Source organism: Canis aureus, chromosome 7 (genome assembly GCF_053574225.1).
Source record: "Canis aureus isolate CA01 chromosome 7, VMU_Caureus_v.1.0, whole genome shotgun sequence".
Classification (NCBI taxonomy): Eukaryota; Metazoa; Chordata; class Mammalia; order Carnivora; family Canidae; genus Canis; species Canis aureus.
Genome location: NC_135617.1, coordinates 7365894 through 7385334, shown reverse-complemented (window position 1 = coordinate 7385334; position 19441 = coordinate 7365894). Strand labels below are relative to the sequence as shown.

General features: G+C 39.4%; 1 protein-coding gene and 1 long non-coding RNA gene across 11 annotated transcripts in view; one reads left to right on the top strand and one right to left on the bottom strand.

The window, feature by feature from the left end:
* Positions 1-19441, bottom strand: part of LOC144317032 (uncharacterized) — a 65155-nt gene that overhangs the window by 1391 nt on the left and 44323 nt on the right. The window lies entirely within an intron of this gene.
* LOC144317031 (uncharacterized) overlaps positions 1-19441 on the top strand; it is a 69962-nt gene that overhangs the window by 22280 nt on the left and 28241 nt on the right. For 3 of the 10 annotated variants that reach the window (XR_013382899.1, XR_013382900.1, XR_013382898.1), the window contains exon 2: positions 11523-11729. The exons of 3 other annotated variants lie outside the window; for them this stretch is intronic. The gene's annotated coding sequence lies outside the window, so the exon portion shown is untranslated. Of the gene's footprint in view, positions 1-5514; positions 6120-11518; positions 11730-19441 lie in introns of those variants that run through there. 4 more of the 10 variants (XR_013382895.1, XR_013382901.1, XR_013382896.1 and 1 more) reach the window with 2 other exon arrangements.

The following is a 19441-nucleotide window of genomic DNA, read 5'->3' as shown; positions in this document are numbered from 1 at the left end:
TTCTATTGAGTTGCTTGTGCATTTCATTACACTTTGATTATATGGCTTTTGTCATACAAAAAACTTATGTAGTCAAATGTCAGTTCTTTGCCTTTATGATTTGTACTTTTTGTGTCTATTTTAAGAAACCTAAGGGTGCCTGGGTGGCTCGGTTGTTTAAGTAGCCAACTCTTGATTTAGACTCAGGTCATGATCTCAGGGTTGTGAGACTGAGCCTGGATCTGGGCTTTGGACTCTGGGCTCCAAGTTCTGTACTGAGTGTGGAGCCTGCTTAAGATTGTCTTTCTCCATCTGCACCTCCCTACTCTCCCTCTCTAAAAAAAAAAAAAAAAAAAAGAGAGAGAGAGAGAGAGAGAGAGAGAGAGAGAGAACATTTAAAAAGGACACACTTTCTGTAACCCAAGATCCTAAAGATATTCCTTGTATTTTCTTCAAATGGTTTAAAGTTTGGGTTTTTTTTTTTACACTTTAAGCTTTAATCTATCTGAAATTTGTTTTTGTGTTTTGTGTGAAGTTAAGATCTTAATTTTATTTTTCTATGTGGAAAGTGAATTGTTCCAACATTATTTATTAACTGATCCATCTTTTTACCCCTGATTTCAATATCCCCTAAATGCATTAAGTCTGTTTCTGGGCTTTCTCTTTCACCTGATCTCTTCAAATATTTCTGAACCAGTATTAAACTATTTTAATTTCTAAAGTTTTATAATAACTTGATTTTTTGAAAATATTTTATTTATTTATTTGACAGAGAGCACAACAGGCAGGGGGAATGGCAGGCAGAAGGAGATAGAGAAGCAGACTCCCCACAGAGCAGGGAGCCTGATGAGGGACCTGATCCCAGGACTCTGGGATCATGACCTGAGCTGAAGGCAGACACTCAACTGACTGAGCCACCCAGGCACCCATGACATGATATTTTAAAAAGCAGTCACACCTCCTTGTTCATTTTGTTTAGAACTGTTTGGGATATTTTTAGATATTTACTCTCCTGTTTGCATTTTAATCACTTTCTCAAATTGCATTAAAAAATCCCACCTGGAATTATGCTAAATTTAAACATCAAATTGTTGTGTTTGGAATCAAGTCTTCCCAAAGAAGAACATGATATGTACCTCTACTTTAAAAAAAAATCCTTATGTCCTTCGTAATATGTTATAGTTTTCTCTTTAAAAAAAAATGTATACATCTTGGGGCACCTGGGTGGCTCAGTTGTTAAGCATCTGCCTTCAGCTCAGGTCATAGTTTTAGGATCCTGGGATTGAGCCCTGCTTCACGCTCCTTGCTGGGCAGGAAGTGTGCTTCTCCCTCTCCCTCTACTGTTTCCCCTGTTCATGCTCTCTCTCTCTTTCTCAAATAAATAAATAAAATCTTTTTAAAAAAATATAGACATCTTTTGTCGGATTTATTTCCAAGTATGTTATAGTATAGTATGTTTACTATAGTGAACGGTATCCTTTTTCTATTCATTTTTAAATTATTTACATAATGCTGACTTATAGAAATACCATTGATGTTTGTGGTAGTATGTCAAGGAAATTAAATTTCTTCATTAATTTTACAAGTTTGACTATAAATCGCCTTAGATTTTCCATGTAGATTATTATAGCATCTGCAAATAACACTTTTTATTTTTTCTTTTCCTGTGTGTACATTTATCCTTTGTTTTGACCACCCAGCATCTGAACTCTTTTCTATGTTTGAGGAATTTCCCATTTTATGAGTCTGGTTGTAGGATAAAGACTGCTCCCTCTTTAGGAGCTTAAAATATTCCAGACGTCTTTCCCAGCCTTCCTTGCAGCTGAGGAACAAGCAATTACTGATACTGTAGTGGTGACAGCAGTGACATTAAGAGCAGTGATGGAGCAGAGCTGACATCAGTGTGAGCAAGAGTAGCAGTTGCAGTCAAGTTGCAGGAACAGAAGTGATAATGGTCTATCAATAATGTCTAGGCCTCAGTGGTGGCAGCAAAGGATTCCTTGTCAGACATTTCTGCAGCATGTTATAGGCACTTCTGGAAATTCAGCCTTAAGTCTAGTTTTTCAGCTTTCCCAAAGATTCTGTGAGCTGTCAAATATTCTGGTAATAAACTGTTTCTGCTTAATCAACCAGAGTCAGCATCTACTGCTCATAACTAAGAACTCTTAAGAGATATATTTTGTCTCTTTGAACTTTTTATTCTACTTTTTAAAAATCCAGTAGGTTGTCAAGGATCTCCAATACAGTATTAAAAAGTAGGAGTGGTAGTATTTTAGTATTGCCTTGCACCTAACTTTAAAAGGAATGTTTCTGAGAACCTGGCTGGCTCAGTTGGTAGAGCATTTGACTCTTGATATTGGGGGGATGAGTTGGATCCCCACATTGTGCATGGAGATTACTTATGTTAAAGAAAAGGAATGTTTCTGAAGTTTCACCACTTAGCATGCTGTTTGTGTGTATGTTTTTAGTGGATATCAAATAATCAGGTTAGGGAAATTCTATTAATATTTTGCTGAGAAGTTTTTAAAAATCATGAATGGGTCACATTTAGGTCTTTCATCCATTTTGAGTTTATTTTTGTGTATGATAGAAGAAAGTGGTCCAATTTCATTCTTTTGCATGTTGCTGTCCAGTTTTCCCAACATCGTTTCTTGAAGAGATTATCTTTTTCCCATTGGATATTCTTTCCTGCTTTGTCAAAGATTCATTGACCATATATTTGTGGGTTCATTTCTGGATTTTCTATTCTGTTCCATTGATCTATATGTCTATTTTTGTGCCAGTACCATACTGTTTTTGATCACTGTAGGTTTGTAATATAACTTAAAGTCCAGAATTGTGATGCCTCCAGCTCTGCTATTCTTCTCCAAGGCTGCTTCGGCTATTCAGGGTCTTTTGCGGTTTCATATAAATTTTAGGATTGTTTGGTTATAGCTCTGTGAAAAATGCTGTTGATATTTTGATAGGGATTGCATAAATGTTCAGATTGCTTTGAGTAGTATAGACATTTTAACAATATTTATTCTTCAATCCATGAGCATGGTATGTCTTTCCATTTCTTTGTGTCTTCTTCAGTTTCTTTCATTAGTGTTTTATAGTTTTCAGGTCTTTCACTTCTTTGGTTAGGTTTATTCCTAAGTATCTTACTGTTTTTGGTGCATTATAAATGAAATTGATTCCTTGATTTCTCTTTCTGCTGCTTCATTATTGGGTATATAAATGGGATAAAATGGGATATTTTATCCTGCAACTTTACTAAATTCATGTATTAGTTCTAGCAATTTTTTTGATGGAGTCTTTCAGGTTTTCTACATATAGTATCATATTATCTGCAAATAGTGAAAGTTTTACATCTTCCTTGCCAATTTGGATGCCTTTCTTTCGTTGTCTGATTGCTATAGCTAAGACTTTCAGTACTATATTAAATAATAGTGGTGAGAGTGGACATCCCTGTCTTCTTCCTGACTGTAGAGGAAAAGTTCTCAAATTTGAAATAGGGCAGCCTGGGTGGCTCAGCCGTTTAGCACCGCCTTCAGCCCAGGGTGTAATCCTGGAGACCGAGGATCGAGTCCCACATCAGGCTCCCTGCATAGAGCCTGCTTCTTCCTCTGCCTGTGTCTCTGCCTCTCTCTGTGTGTGTCTCTCATGAATAAATAAATAAAATCTTTTAAAAATTTCAAAAATAGGTTAAAGACCTAAGTGGAAGATATGAAACTTTAAAAATCCTAGAGGAGAACACAGACAATAACCTTTTTGACATCATTTGTGGCAACTTCTTTCTAGATATGTCTCCTGAGGCAAAGGAAACAAAAGCAAAAATAAATTACTGGGACTTCATAAAAATAAAAAGCTTCTTCTGCATAGTGAAGGAAACAAAATTAAAAGGCAACCTACAGAATGGGAAAAGATACTTGCAAATTACATATCTGATAAAGGGTTAGTATCCAAAATATATAAAGAACTTACAAAACTGAACATCCAAAAACTGAATAATCCAATTAAAAAATGGGCAGAAGACATAGACATTTCTCCAAAGAAGGCATACAGATGGCCAACAGACACATGAAAAGATTCTCAACATCACTAATCATCAAATACAAATCAAAATACAAATCAAAACTACAATGAAATGTCACCTCACACCTGTCAAAATAGCTGAACTCGGCAACATAAGAAGCAACAGGTATTAGTGATGATGTAGAAAAAGGGGAACCCTCTTGCACTGTTGGTGGGAATGCAAGCTGGTGCAGCCATGCTAGAAAATAAAGTATGGAGGTTCCTCAAAAAGTTAAAAATAGAACTATCTTATGATCCAGCAATTGCACTACTAGGTGTTTACCCAACAAAAATACTAATTCAAAGGTGTATATGCACCCTGATGTTTATAGCAGCACTATTAACAATAGCCAAACTGGAAACAGCTCCGACAGGTGAATGGGTAAAGAAGGTGTAGTACATATATATGCATATATATATATATATATATATATATATATATATATATATACACACATACACAGTGGAATGCTATTCAGCCACCAAAAAGAATGAAATCTTGCCATTTGCAACAACGTAGATAGAGCTAGAGAGTATTACAATAAGTGAAATAAGTCAGTCAGAGAAAAATAATACCATATGATTTCGCTCATATGTAGAATTTAAGAAAACAAATAAGCAAAGGGAAAAAAGAGAGAGGCAAACCAAGAAACAAACTCTTAGCTATAGAGAACCAACTGATGGTTACCACAGGGGAGATGGGTGGGGGATGAATTAAATAGGTGATGGGATTTAAGGAGTGCACTTGCCGTGATGAGCACTGGGTGATGTATGGAAGTGTTGAATCACTATGTTGTACACCTGAAACTAATACTAATATGTTAACTAACTGGAATTTAAATTAAAACTTAAAAATAATTAATCTTTAGAAGTTTTAATTGGGTAGCCCGGGTGGCTCAGCGGTTTAGCATCGCCTTCAGCCCAGAGCGTGATCCTGAAGGCCCGGGATGGAGGCCAACATCAGGCTCCCTGCATGGAGCCTGCTTCTATCTCTGCCTGTGTCTCTGTCTCTCTCTCATTCCTCTCTCTCTGTATTTTCATGAATAAATAAATAAAATCTTTTAAAAAAAAGTTTTAATCAATGAAAAATCCAAACAAAATCATGAGTGAGGACTACATTCTATCAAATGCTTTTTAATGTATCTTTTGAGGTATTCATATATTTGTTCTTTAATAGGTTAATATAGTGAATTAAATAATTTTCTAGAGTTATTGTTGCATTCTTATAAATCCTATTTGATCATTTTTATTCAATGTTAGATTCAATTTTCTAATGTTTTATGTAATATTTTGCATTTGTGTTCATAAGTAAAATTACCTAAAATTTTATTTGCTTCTACTCTGCTTTGGGTGTCAGGATTACTTTACTCTCTCCCTCTGCCTGCCATTGCCCTCTCCCTCTGCCTGCCATTGCCCCTACTTGTGCGTCGCTCTCTCTCTCTAACAAATAAAATCTTTTTTTTTTTTTTTTTATGATAGTCACAGAGAGAGAGACAGGCAGAGACATAGGCAGAGGGAGAAGCAGGCTCCATGCACCGGGAGCCCGACGTGGGATTCGATCCCGGGTCTCCAGGATTGCGCCCTGGGCCAAAGGCAGGCGCTAAACCGCTGCACCACCCAGGGATCCCAATAAAATCTTTTTAAAAATGTATACTCTAGTTCCATCCACATCATTGCATCATTGCACATACTACATCTTCTTTATCCATTCATCAATAGACATTTGGGCTCTTTCCATAATTTAGCTATTGTTGATAAGTGCTGCTATAAACATTGCAGTTCATGCACCCCCTCAAATGAGTATTTTTGTATCCTTTGGATAAATACCTAAACATGCAATTGCTAGGTCATAGAGTAGTTCTATTTTTAGCTTTTTGAGGACCTTGCATACTGTTTTCCAGAGTGGCTGCACCTATGCCAGTAAAATTTTCTTAACAGCTATTGTTTTGGGCTATTTTTCTGTTTCTTCTTGAATGAGTGTTAGTGATTTTTATTTTTTTTAGAAAATTGACTATTCTGTTTTCAAACATACTGGCAAAATTAATAAAATTATCCTGATTTTTAAAATATTTACAACTTCTGTAGTTATGTTGCCCTTTAAATTTTCTTTTTTTTTTTTTTTTTTAAATTTTCTTTTTTTAAAGATATATATGTATGTATGTATGTATGTATTTGAAAGAGAGAGAGCATGAGCAGGGGGAGGGGCAGAGGGGCAGAGGGAGTGAGAGAAGCAGGCTACCCACCAAGCAGGAGCCAATGTAGGGCTTGATCCCAGGACCCTAAGGTCATGACCTGAGCCAAAGGCAGATACTTAACCAACTGAGCCACCTGGGTGCCCCACCGTTTAAAATTTCTAATATTGTTCACTTAATGCCATTCTCTTATTTTTTCAATTACTTTGTGAAACGTGGGTCTATTTATTAGTCTTTTCAAACAAGCTGCATTTGGTTTTATGAACATATCCTTTATTTTTATTTATTTTCATTTTAATTTCTGATTTATATTTATTTTTTCTCTTACTCTACTTTCTATGGATTTTTTGTAGCTTCTACAATTGAATACTTCATTTATTTTCAGTTTTTCTTATTTTCAAATATATTCTCCATTCCCAAAATTTCCTTCCATGTTGGAAGAACTCAGTGTAATACTCCTGACCTCTGTCCACCCTTACTGCACTGCAATTCAAGGAAAGAGACTTATTTGGTTGGTAAATTTTAGAAGATCTGAATTCTTCTAAGAAATAAGAACATTTGGCTCAACTCTTCTTCCCTTCCTTTTGAGAGTAAATAACCAGCAAAGAGCATGAGTCCCCCTCTGCTATTCCATGATTAAGTTTTACATAGATAGGATCCCATATGCGGAGACCTGCTCACATCCAATGTCCCTGTATATAAACTCTCAATTCTGGTCCTATGTTCCCACCTTCATAAATCCTGTTTGTAACTGTTCTTCCATGAAAGCTGCCTATACCTTTAAGATTATTGTCTTTCTCAGTAATCAAAAATCTCCCAACAAACAAGAGTCCAGCACCAGATGGCCTCCCATTGAAATTCTACCAAACATTTTTTTAAAGATTTTATTAATTTTTTGAGAGAGAGGGTATATATGAGCAGGGGCAGAGGCAGAGGGAAGAACAGACTCCACTGAGCAGGGAGCCCATCCTAGGTTGTGGGTCTCCATCCTAGGACCCTGGGATCATGATCCAAGCTGAAGGCAGACATCTAACTGACTGAGCCATCCAGGCACCCCTTCTACCAAACATTTAAAGAAGAATTAATACCCATTCTTCTGAAGCTGTTTTCAAAACATAGAAAGGAAAGGAAAATTTCCAAATTCACTCTATGAGGCCAGCATTACCTTGATCCCAAAACCAGACAAAGAACTCACCAAAAAGGAGAATTACAGACCAATATCCCCGATGAACATGGATGCAAAAATTCTCACCAACATACTAGCCACTAGGATCCAACAGTACATTAAAAGGATTATTCACTATGACCAAGTGGGATTTATTTCTGGGCTGCAAGGGTGGTTTAACACCCACAAATCAATCAGTGTGATACACCACATTAATAAAAGAAAGGACAACAGGCAGGCAGCCCGGGTGGCTCAGTGGTTTAGTGGCGCCTTCAGCCCAGGGCATGATCCTGGGGCCCCGGGATCGAGTCCCCCGTCAGGCTCCCTGCATGGAGCCTGCTTCTCCCTCTGCTTGTGTCTCTGCTTCTCTATCTCTCTGTGTCTCTCATGAATAAATAAAATCTTTAAAAAAACAAATAAAAATTAAAAAAAGGACAAGAACCATATGATCCTCTCAATAGATTCTGGAAAATCGTTTGTCAAAATACAGCATCCTTCCTTGACTAAAACTCTCTGCAATGTAGGGATACAGAGAACATACCTCAATATCATAAAAACCATATATGAAAACCCAACAGCAAATATCATTCTCAACGGGGAATAACTGAGAGCTTTTCCCATAAGGACAGGAACACAACAGGGATGTCCACTCTCATCACTGCTGTTCAACATAGTACTAGAAGTCCTAGCCTCACCACTAAGACAATAAAAAGAAATAAAAGGCATCCAAATTGGCAAAGAAGAAGTCAAACTTTCAGTCTTTGCAGATGAGATGCTACTCTATGTGGAAAACTCAAAAGACTCCACCCCAAAATTGCTAGAACTCATACAGGAATTCAGCAAAGTGACAGGATATAAAATCAATGCACCAAAACCAGTTGCATTTCTATGAACTAACAATGAGACAGAAGAAAGAGAAATTAAGGAGTCAATCTCACAATTGTACCTAAAACCATAAGATACCTAGAAATAAATTTAACCAAAAATAAAAGGATCTGTACTCTGAAAACTGTAGAACACTTAGGAAAGAAATTGAGGAAGACACAAAGAAATGGAAAAACATTCCATGCTCATGGATTAGAAGAACAAATATTGCTAAAATGTCTATGCTACCCAGAGCAATCTACACATTCAATGCAATTGCTTTCAAAAGACCAACATTTTTTTATAGAGCTGGAACAAATAATCCTAAAATTTGTATGGAATCAGAAAAGGCCCCAAATACCCAAAGGAATGTTGAAAAAGAAAACCAAAGGTAGAGGCATCACAATTCCAGACTTCAAGCTCTATTACAAAGCTGTAATCCTCAAGATAGTATGGTACTGGCACAAAAACAGACACAGAGATCAGTAGAACAGAATAGAGAACCCAGAAATGGGCCCTCAACTCTATGGTCAGCTAATCTTCAACAAAGCAGGAAAGAATATCCAAAGGGAAAAAGTCTCTCCAACAAATAGTGTTGGGAAAATTGGACAGCCACATGCAGAAGAATGAAATTGGACCGTTTGCTTATACCATACACAAACATAGACTCAAAATGGATGAGACCTAAATGTGAGACAGGAAACCATCAAAATCCTAGAGGAGAACATAAGCAGCAACCTCTGGCCTCAGCCCCAGCAACCTTTTGCTAGACATATCTTCAAAGGCTAGGGAAGCAAAAGCAAAAATGAACAATTGGGACTTCTTCAAGCTAAAAAGCTTTTGTACAACAAAGGAAACAGTTGGCAAAACCAAAAGACAACCTACAGAATGGGAGAAGATATTTGCAAATGTTTTATCAGATAGAGTTAGTGTTCAAAATCTATAAAGAACTTATCAAACTCAACATCTAAAAAACAAATAATCCAATCCAGAAATGGGCAGAAGACATGAACAGACATTTCTCCAAAGAAGACATACAAATGGCCAACAGACACATGAAAAAATGCCCCACATTACTTGGCATCAGGGAAATACAAATCAAACCACAATGAGATACCACCTCACACCAGTTAGGATGGCTAAAATTAACAACTCAGGAAACAACAGATGTGGGCAAGGATACAGAGAAAGGGGAACCCTCTTACACTGCTGGGAATGCAAACTAATGCAACCACTCTGGAAAACAGTATGGAGGTTTCTCAAAAAGTTAAAAATAGAACTGCCCTACAACTAAACAATTGCACTGCTGGATATTTATCCAAACGTAGTGATTTGAAGAGGCACAGACACCCCAACGTTTATAGCAGCAATATACAGAATAGCCAAGATATGGAAAGAGCCCAGATATCCATCAACTGATGAATAGATAAAGAAGATGTGGTATGTTTATGTGTATATAATGGAAAATTATTCAGCCATCAAAAAGAATGAAATCTTGCTGTTTGCAACAATATGGATGGAACTAGAAGGTATTATGCTAAGCAAATAAGTCATACAAAGACAAATATGATCTCACTCATATGTGGAATTTAATAAACAAAACAGATGAGGTTGCCTGGGTGGCTCAGTGGTTGAGCATCTGACTTTGACTCAGGTCGTGATCCTGGGGTCCTGGGGTCCAGTCCTGCATCAGGCTTCCCATAGGGAGCCTGCTTCTCCCTCTGCCTGTGTCTCTACCTCTCTCTCTCATGAATAAATAAATAAAATCTTTAAAAAAAAAAACAGATGAATATAGGGTAAGGGAGGGAAAATTAAAATAAGATGAAAATTGAGAGGGAGGCAAACCATAAGAGACACTGAACTCTGGGAAACAAACCAAGGGTTGCTAGAAGGGAGGTGGGGGAAGGGTTGAGGTAACTGAGTGATAGGCATCAAGGAGGACTCTTGATGTAATGAGCACTAGGTGTTATATGCAATTGATGAATCACTAAATTATATCTCTGAAACTAATAAAAAAATTATGGTGTAAAAAATAATGTTTATGACTATGGTAGATGTTATGATCTGAATGCTTGTGTCCCCTCCAAATTCATATGTTAGGATTGTAATACCCAAGGTGATGATGTTAGGAGGTGAGTACTTTAAGAGGTGATTAGGTCATGAGGACAGATCTTTCCTGAAAGGGATTAGTATTCTTATAAAAAAAAAAAAAAAGACCCCAATGAGCTCCTTAACCCCTTTCACCATGTTAGGATAGAAGAAGTCTGTGACTAAGCAGAGGGCCCTCATGAGACCATGCTGGAACCCTGATCTGGGACTTCCAGATTTCTGTTGCTGATAAACTACTGAGCCTTGGTATTTTGTTAGAGCAGTCTAATGGACTAAGACAGTAAAACTTGTTTCTGCATTATCCCTATTCTATCTCAGCAGTGTGTGAAAATATAGCCAAATAATCTCTAGGCCTCCAGGTTATCAGTTCTTCAGATAAACCCAAGTAGAAATAATCTATTCTGTCCTCTTTGGCTTTTTTGTTTGTTTGTTTGTTTTAAATTTATTTATGGTAGTCACACAGAGAGAGAGAGAGAGGCAGAGACACAGGCAGAGGGAGAAGCAGGCTCCATGCACCGGGAGCCCGATGTGGGATTCGATCCCGGGTCTCCAGGATCGCGCCCTGGGCCAAAGGCAGGCGCTAAACCGCTGCGCCACCCAGGGATCCCTGTCCTCTTTGTTTATAAGCAAAGAGCTTGAGACAAGGAGAAATTAAGCAACTTGTTTGTGATCTTACCACACAAATAAGTAGCAGACCCCAAAATAGAACCCAGGTATCCTCAGCCCAAGAGTATGATTCACAACAGCAAGCCCCATTTGTGACCAATAAAGATGAATATCAGAAGCTAAAGAATGTTTTTTCTCACTTAATATTCATAATTTCATTTGCCCATGAAATGATATTGTGAAGTTTATTTTGTAAAGTAGATGCTAGATAACATTAGGAAATACTTGCTAACTTTGTTAGGTGTGAGAAAGGCACTGAGGTGATACAGACAAATAGCCCTTAATTTTTAGGAATATACATCACATGTATTTCCTTCAAAACACTTCAGCAAAAAATATGAAGCAAATATGGCAAAATATTAATAATTGTTACATATAAATGATAGATATATGAGTGCTCATTGTATTATTCTCCCTACTTCTTAATTTATTTTTTAAAGATTTTATTTATTTATTTACTTACTTTTTTTTTTTTTTATTTTTGGAGCAAGAACAGGGGAAGGAGCAGAGTTGGAGGGAGAGGCAGGGGAAGAATCCCAAGCAGACTCTGCACTGAACCAGGAGCTGGACGTGGGGCTTGATCTCAAGACCCTGATACCATGACCTGAGCTGAAACCAAGAGTTGGATGCTTAATTGACTAAGCCACCCAGGCACCCCACCTCTTATTTTTTTCATAATAAAAAGTAGAAAAGAAAAAGAGTTCACTTTCTTTTTGTTTCTAGGCTTGTAAGTCACTGTTAATTTTTTCATACGTCCAACATTCCTTACATTTATTGTCTCTGAATCAATAAGCCTACATCCTGTGTCACCAGGTCTATGCACATTCGTTGCTATAGACTAGGAACTCATCCCAGGAGATCCCAAATTGATCCTATCTGGTCATGTGTACATTCCCTCTTGATACCTGTTCTAATATTTGCAAGAAGAAAAGTTATCACAACATATTTGTATCTCCTGAAAAGACACAGAACCTTCCTGTCCTCTTCATAGGCCAAATAGCTTGCTTCCCTCCTGGAAGTTGAAGCCAGTATTTGTCTGATTACCATCCCTTGTGGTCAAAGGGGTTTATGGACATGCTTATTCCCTACAATTTGTCCCTTAGAATGAATGGCTGAGGAACTTGGTTTTATCAAAGTATAGAAAATGGTGTGTATCTCCTTGCTGTCTCTACTATAGAAGTTTGGAAGCCAAATACTGCTTTCCCAGCTCCTTAGCAGGTCAGGATGCCATAATGACCCAGTTCTGACCAAAGAGAATACTGCTAGGGGGCTTCTGATAAAGCTTATGTTTTCCTTATTGACAGATGTGGCTGGCATAAGCCTTTTCTTGAGCCTCTTTCTTCTGCCTTGAATGCAGACATGAAGATTGGAAATGCAGGCGCCATCTTGAGCTCTAAGGGAAAAGACTAAGAGATAACATTTCCATGTCATCATCAAACCCCTAAAGCAAAGCCAGCAATTGCTAACCACAGGCCTTCTTGTTATGTGAGAAAAAAAAATCCTAATTGTTAAGCTCCTGAAATTGGCATTTCTGATACTTTCAGCTGAACACAACCATTACTTAAACAGTTCGTTGCTGGGGACTAGAATATTCCTGAGTGAGAGAAGTGTCCTCTTTGGTTTATCTGTCCAATGTTATGCAAATGAAAAGTTGACTCAAACAATAAAGATGTGGGGCACCTGGCTGGCTCAGTTGGTGGAGCATGTGATTCTTGATCTCAGGGTCACAGGTTCAAGCCCTACATTTGGCAAGGAGCCTACTTAAAAAAAAAATTTTTTTTTAATTAAAAAAACAAAAAACAATGAGGATTGCCTGGGTGGCTCAGCGGTTGAGTGTCTGCCCTGGGCTCCCGGCATGATCCCTGAGTCCAGGATTGAGTCCCATCTCAGGCTCCCTGCGAGAAGCCTGCTTCTCCCTCTGCCTATGTCTCTGCCTCTCTGTGTCTCTCATGAATAAATGAATAAAATACTTTTAAAAACACACAATGAATATGGTTTGGGCTTTTAGATGTTCATAACCAAGCAAATCAAATTTCTTATATCTGGTATTCAGACCAAAGAGACCCAAACTGATTAATACTCAAGATTTTTAAGTCAAAAGACTTTGGACCTTTGAGCCCAGTTTTAAAATACTCCTTTGGATTCCAAATGGCAAGATACTAGGAAGCATTATTACCTATTAGGTTTCCTGCCATAGAAAGGAATTTGAATTCTGGAATTCAGCAGACTTAGATTTTAGTTATTCATAGTGTGATCCCCAAAGTGACTTCTCTATTACTCCTCCATGCAATAAGGGAATTATAAGTATCTCTGTAAAAAGAAATAAGTTACTTGAAAATCTGCTTTGCAAAAGATACCGTCAACAAAACTCAAAGACAACCTACAGAATGGGAGAAGATATTTGCAAATGACATATCAGATAAAGGGCTAGTTTCCAAGATCTATAAAGAACTTACTAAACTCAACACCAAAGAAACCAACAATCCAATCATGAAATGGGCGAAAGACATGAACAGAAATGTCACAGAGGAAGACATAGACATGGCCAACAAGCACATGAGAAAATGCTCCGCATCACTTGCCATCAGGGAAATACAAATCAAAACCACAATGAGATACCACCTCACACCAGTGAGAATGGGGAAAATTAACAAAGCAGGAAACCACAAATGTTGGAGAGGATGTGGAGAAAGGAGAACCCTCCTACACTGTTGGTGGGAATGTGAACTGGTGCAGCCACTCTGGAAAACTGTGTGGAGGTTCCTCAAAGAGTTAAAAATAGATCTGCCCTACGACCCAGCAATTGCACTGTTGGGGATTTACCCCAAAGATACAGATGCAATGAAACACCGGGGCACCTGCACCCCGATGTTTCTAGCAGCAATGTCCACAATAGCCAAACTGTGGAAGGAGCCTCAGTGTCCATCGACAGATGAATGGATAAAGAAGATGTGGTCTATGTATACAATGGAATATTCCTCAGCCATTAGAAATGACAAATACCCACCATTTGCTTCGACGTGGATGGAACTGGAGGGTATTATGCTGAGTGAAGTAAGTCAATCGGAGAAGGACAAACATTATATGGTCTCATTCATTTGGGGATTATAAAAAATAGTGAGAGGGAATAAAGGGGAAAGGAGAGAAAATGAGTGGGAAATATCAGAAAGGGAGACAGAACATGAAAGACTCCTAACTCTGGGAAACGAACTAGGGAGGGTGGAAGGGGAGGTGGGCGGGGGGTGGGGGTGAATGGGTGACGGGCACTGAGGGGGGCACTTGACGGGATGAGCACTGGGTGTTATTCTATATGTTGGCAAATTGAACACCAATAAAAAATAAATTTATTTAAAAAAAAGAAACTCCGCTTTGAAAAGAATAATATGCTATCTCCTAATGAAATACCTGATTCAAACAATGGTCAGAGCATGATGGGAACTATATAATGAAGAACTGGGCTGACATCACCCCAACCCACTGATCAATCAATCTGAGTTTCACCCAAAACAGAACAAGACATTGTGGACTTCCTGATTTGGTGCAATATGAAAATTACCTCTGATGTATTCTTGCCCAAAAAATACAAAACAAAACAAAAAAACCTGAACTTATTAAAATCTTTAGACCTTACTACTAGTCTTCAGGAAATATAGGAGAAAGAAAAACAAGTCAAAATCTCTGCTTACTGACACATGAAATCTCTGTTAAATGAAAACCATGAAGAAACAAGCAAGCAAATCCAGAATGTGGAACACTCCTCAGGACAACTAACCTGGTCATATAAAAAGAAAGGGGCAAAAAAAAGAGAGACTATAAGCAAAAGATTTTAAAAGACTTAAAGGGGACACCTGGGTGGCTCAGCGGTTGAGCATCTGCCTTTGGCTCAGGGTGTGATACGGGAGTCCTGGGATCAAGTCCCACCTCGGGCTCCCTGCATGGAGCCTGCTTCTGCCCCTGCCTGTGTCTCTGCCTCTGTGTGTGTGTGTGTTTCATGAATAAATAAATGAAATCTAAAAAAAAAAAAAAAAAAAAAAAAAAGACTTAAAGGCCGGGGCACCTGAATGGCTCAGTTAAACATTTGCCTTGGGATCACATCATGATCCCAGGGTCCTGGGATGGAGCCCCAGAGACCCTCACATTAGACTCCCTGCTCAGAGGGCAGTCGGCTTTTCTCTCTCTCCCTCTGCTGATCCCCACCTTCACATCCTACCCCCACTGCCACTTGTGCTCTCTGGCTCTCTCTCTCTCTGTCAAGTAAGGAAATGAAATCTTTAAAAAATAGCAATAAGGAACGCCTGGGTGGCTCAGCAGTTGGGCTCTGTCTTCCTTTGGCTCTGGCATGATTCTGGGATCTGGGATCAAGTCCCACATCGGCCTCCCTGCAGGAGGCCTGCTTCTCCCTCTGCCTGTGTCTCTGCCTCTCTGTCTCTCCCTGTGTCTCTCATGAATAAATAAATAAAATGTTTTTCTTTAATTTTTTTAATTTAAAAAATAATAAAAGACTTAAAAACCATAACAAAGACAACAATTTTTTTTTAAGATTTAAGAGCCATACAATCAAATACAAGTGTATCTTCTTTGAATCCTGATCAAACAAATTAACTGTAAAAAAAAAAATAGACCATTGGAGAATTTTTAGTATAGACTGGATATTATATGATATTAGAGAATTGTTTATCTTTAGGTATGACATTGCCATTGTGCTATGAAATGTCATTTTTGAGATGTATAGTGAAGTATTTAGGGATGAAATGACCTTTAATGTCTAGGATCCACTTTAAAATATTCTAGCCAAACCAAGAGGGAGATAGGCAAACAAGAAGGCAATCTGTGATGCTTATTGGATTTAGGTGATGGATTCATGGGAGATTATTATACTGGATGTTTGTGTACAGTGGGAAAATTTTCACAATATGAGCTATATAAAAGCAAGTATAACATGATGTAGAATGTGACTTATTCGGGTTTGGTATTTTCCACTAAATGCTAATTTGTGTTCATTTTTCTTTTTATTTAGATAGAGTATAAGGTGCTTGGGTGGCTCAGTTGTTTTTTTGTTGTTGTTGTTTTTAATTTTTAAGGCTCAATTGTTTAAACATTTGACACTTTATTGGGGCTCAGGTCATGATCTCAGGGTTGTAAGATCGAGCCCAGCCACTCAGCACGGAGCCTGCTTAAGATTCTCTCTCTCTTCCTCTTGCTCCTCACTTCTCTCTTGTTCTTGTTCTTCCTCTTCCTGTCCCTCTTCCTGTTTCTGTCTCTCTCCTTCCCTCCCTTTCTCTCAAGAAAAGGATATAGTATAAGTAAAATTTCAGATTTATACCAAAGGGATGATGGAGTCCCAACAAACCATTCAAAGCAATTAAGTAAGCTCTTTCTTCACAAACCCTGAGAATGCCCAAGAAGCTTCTTCTGAAAAGCAGTTTGTGCTACAGAGCACAAAGTAAAGCAAAATCATATAATCATCTGATGACAGAGAAGGGCACACAATTCAAATAATTCAGTCTTTACATGTATATTCTGACCTGAATTTTGCAGTTTGGCTATCTCAAAACTTTCAGTGCTTTAATAATTGTACATTTTTCTCTTTGCTTTATACCATTTAGACTCAGTCCAAATCGAAATTAGCTAGAGCAGCCGTGAGACATTTCAGCTGTTTTCAGGACACTGGTTACGATACTAAGATGAGCTCTGTGGGTCATGATTCTCTGATAAACAGGAAAGACTGAAGAGGACAGATGAACGTTCATGAAAGCTTTAAATATGAGATGGGGTGGTTTGAGGAGAGTGCCTTGTGCCAAAGTGGGGTCATAATAGTTCTGCCTGTGGGTTTGACAGTGGCCACACGAATCATGATTCATTTGCCAGGGCTCCCTTTGTTGACTTGTCATCCCTCATTTCAAGCCTAAGTCATCATTTGGGTCAAATTTGGGTCAAGGCTCTCCTGAAACCAGTAATGGCTCTACCAGGGGACAAAGTGCAAAAACTCCAAGAGAATCTTATACTCTCACTGACAAAAGTTGTGGGACATAGTGCTGTCTACTCTCACTGGAACACGTACTCACCTCTTACTAGTATTTCCTGCAGATGTGCTACAACTATATTCTATAAATATTTCCTTAATTTCTGTCAAGAGAGACTATTTACCCTCTATTGAGGACACCAAACTGATCCTCTTGACCTGCTTCTCTCAAAACACATTTCAGAACAAGTGTGCTCTCTGCATGTCTGCCCTCTCCCATCACCCTCCCCCTAGTGTTTGACACTTGCATTCGAGAGTCACAAACACAGCATATGGGTTTTCCTTCCTATTATATACTCAGACACAGCCTCTAACAATATCCTCATTACACTCCTCAGCAAAGTTGTTCTCAGTTGCCAACGAGTGGCTGTGAATCTGTTCACACTAGATTCCAGAAAGACTAGCCCAGAACCACCCTCCTTCTAGGTGTGGTTTATAAGCCCAAATTGGATCTCACAGGATAGTAAAAAAGTTCAGCAAATTTCCTGAAAACTCACCCAGGGTAAAGTTATGGATAATGGATGGTTGTGGAGGTTAGGAAGAAGAAAATGCTTCTGACGTGTCCTAGGTATAGGAGAGATAAGGTGTGTGAAAGAAATCCCTGTATAAGATCAGGACATGTAGAAGAGGACAGAGGATAAGACAGATAGATTAGGAGGGAGCCACACAGAGGCACATCTTGATAGTGGATTCAAGAAAGGCTTTCAAAAAGAGCTCAAAGACACAAATGCCCCCCTTTGCACTTCCTTGATTAAGCTGAAGTGCTCCAAATAAACATGACTTACTCATCAGGGAGATCTTTATCTTTGATATCACCTTTTTCTTTCTACTTTTATTTTTAACTGTTTGGCCCTGGACATCAGCAGAGGCTTCAGTATAGTGGTTCTCCCTCCCCTTTTGCTCTAGTGCCTGAAATACCACCATCCTGTGGGCAGAAACCTTGTGCCCCAGATGTTCTCCATTAAAATTCAAGAACAAATAAATACCAGAGAGGAGTGGGGCTTGCATTAAACAGCAATTAAGCTGTTTTCCCTCTTGGTAAGTTGAATTTCTGCCTTAGTTACTATCACCTTGCAATTACTGAGAGGTTAGGATAGTGGGAAGAAGAGGTTTGTTTAGAGGAAAGGGAAGGAAGATTCTGGAACCTGAATGCTCTCTGGAGCAGGCAGGCAGTGGCTGCCAGTGTCCAACAGAAACCTCCATCTGCCCTCTGTGGCCATAGAACATGAAACCTCCACTAAAGAGAAAGAGAAGAGGGGTTCCTGGCTGGCTCGTTGGTAGAACATGGGACTCTTGATCTTGAGGCTGAATTCAAGCCCCACGTTCGTTAGGCCTAGAGTTACTTAAAAAGAGAGAGAAAGAGAAAGAAACCAGGCTTCCCCTCCCCCCACACACACATATCCCCTGATACTGCCCAGGCCACAAGCACTGAGGATGCATACTTGACCCAAGGGCTCAAAAAGATCTGCCCTCTGAGTCTCAGACTTCCCAGCTCTCTCCACCTGCATTGCACCTGCTTCTGTGTGATCTCCCCTGATTTCTGCCTCTTCTGATTTTCCTTTTCCTATATATCCTTTCCCGCCCTCTCTCTCATCCTTCTCCCCCTCCTCTCCAGTGTTACAGGCATTTGAGCATGAGGCTCTCTCAAACCTTCCTTATATTTATTCTTAAACTTTCATTTTCTTCCACCAGGGGTCGGCTTTGTTTCTTTTTTTCTGAGGCTGATGCAGCTCCCTCTGCATGAGAGATCTTAATCTAAAAACAGCCCCCCTTTTTTGGAGGTGTCGGAGGCCTCTCGGTCAGGCTACAGGCAAGGTGTGCCCCTGGGTTGCAGTTACTCTAGTGAGGAGCGAGCTCGCCAAGGGGGAGGCTGTAGTCCTCTCCACCACCAAAAATGCCCTTTCTCCCCCTCATTTCAGGTCTTTGGGTTGGATCAAGTCTCTAAGGTTGGGAATGCCCAAAAGTGTTGGGGGATAAGGTGGGGTCAGGCACCAAGACAGCCATGTAAATGCCTGGATCTGTCGGCACTGCAGGGGCTGGCTGCGATGGGATCCTGCCCAAAGAAAGGCCAGCAGGTCACCGCCCACTCCCCATAGGGCCACAGGAGCGAAGGGACTTAGTCCCGCGTGGGTCTGAGCCCAGCGTGTGGTGGGAAGGATGGGGACGCAGGGAGTGGGGGCGAGCACCCCTTGCCCAGACTGAGACTTGGCGGCCAGGAGCAGGCGTGCTGCCGGCAAGCTCTAGCCTAGGAACACAGCTGGCCTGGGTGTAGGCACGAGCCTCCAAAGCCCGTTTCTCTTCGAACCCAGGATGGGACATTCATCTCCAAAAGCCTTTTTCCTTCAGGTTCTTCCTTCTGTTTCTTACTTCCCATTTGTATCCCTCTGG